We start from the raw sequence: 1,678 nt of genomic DNA, 5'->3' as shown, positions 1-1,678 counted from the left end.
ATGCTACAAGTATGGGCAAACAAGCAGATTCTGCAAAAACTATCAAACAATGGAAAGAAATTTTGGATTGCAGCAGTCAACTTTTCCTATTCAAAACAAACAGATAAAATGCATAACTTAGTTAAGAAAAGCAAAGAGAGAAAGACCTACCAGCTACTGAACCATCAGAGACATTTTTCTGAAAAAAAAAAAAAAAAACAGAGAGACAATTAGATAGAGAATGCCTTCTGGATGAGGAATCTGCAATTTTTTTGAGCAACTATCTGAGTGTATTTCATCAAAGCCATTAGAGGTTTTGATGTCTTCTACGAAAACATCAAAAACATTTTTTTTTCAATCATCAGTTGCAATATAGACAGAATAAAGTTAAAAAAAGAAAGTAATTAATAATTCAATAACTCAGGTAGAAATAACTCCTAAGTGTACTATTCTAAATTGGAAATCAACATTTGCTCGCTTTAAAAAAATTCTACATTAATTTGCATCACAAAGATTACCAGTATATTGGACTTCAATACAAACTTTGTATCTTCTAGCCAGAAGCAAACTGTTGAAGAATAATGTTTCAATGGATTCATTCTTCTCTCTAATTAAAAAAAACAAATTTAAACTTCCAAAATGAACATAATAATTTGTGGACAAGAATGTACTTCAAACAACTAAGAACGAATCAGAATGGCAAAAAGCTTAGATTAAATCAACTGATATGCTAAACCTAGGCATAGGTGGTCACAAAGAGATAAATTAGATAAACTGGATAAGTGAGAGCTGGTCTCCAACCCCAAAAAGTGGAGTTAAGATAGGGATTTACATTAAAATTGCTTGTATTAGTGGTCTCAGCCTTTGTGACCAGCTTTGGCGACGGATACTGCTTTATAATGGTCATCCTTCTTTGGAACTATTTAGCTTTCCAGAGAGCTTTGCTTGTGGCCATGGTCTCTCAGCCTTTCTGCATACATTAATCGGAACGTATCCTCCTTGAAATGGTAAGATAACATAGGTATATTGAGAGAACCTGATGTTTTGTTTCAAGGCAAAACAGGTCGGTGTCATTCAGGTTCTGTCTTCATGCCGGTTTTCAGAGAGCTTTGCTTGTGGTCATGGTCTCAGCCTTTTGCATAAAATGAAACGTATCTTCCTTGAAATGATAAGATAACATAGGACCTGATGTTTTGTTTCAAGTTTCAACAGTTTTGTGTCATTTTGAGTAAAACCTTTTGGAATCCCATTTCTAATTAACCAGGAATTTAGGCTAGTTTGAAGCAAATCTCAGAAGAAAATACATTGTCTTTGGGATCCCTAACGTTGACAGGTGAGAAACAGAACTTGAAGTTATCTTGAAGAGACAAGTTCTGTACTTTCTTCCAGCATGTTTGCACAAGTAATATCCATCAAGGCGACAGTCGTTGCTCACAGAGTGTAGCCTTTGGGAACGGTGCAGCAAACACCTCCACCTGCTCAAAAAATGGAAAAAGACCAACTTTCTGCACCTCGTCAAATGCTTGCTGCAAGCACTTTACCAAATAGTTAATATCATCCTTACCAAAGACTGACACAAGCCTCCACCAGGATATACGCTTCCTCTCCGTCCAGCTCTGCCAGCTACTTGATTCACCTAGGATGCAGAAACAGGCACCATTTTATCACTATTATACTTGGATAATGAACAGAATGAAAA

The 1,678-nt window shown here is 36.0% G+C and overlaps 1 pseudogene; it reads right to left on the bottom strand.

Moving 5' to 3' along the window:
• Positions 1–1,078: 1,078 nt before the first annotated feature.
• The window catches only part of LOC141837289 (ATP-dependent RNA helicase SUV3L, mitochondrial-like), a 4,694-nt pseudogene continuing 4,094 nt past the window's right edge, over positions 1,079–1,678 (bottom strand).

This window comes from Curcuma longa, chromosome 11, assembly GCF_044706935.1.
Source record: "Curcuma longa cultivar G26 ecotype Majalengka, Jawa Barat chromosome 11, ITB_CL_G26_1.1, whole genome shotgun sequence".
Lineage (NCBI taxonomy): Eukaryota > Viridiplantae > Streptophyta > Magnoliopsida > Zingiberales > Zingiberaceae > Curcuma > Curcuma longa.
This window is presented reverse-complemented; position numbering and strand designations above follow the sequence as displayed.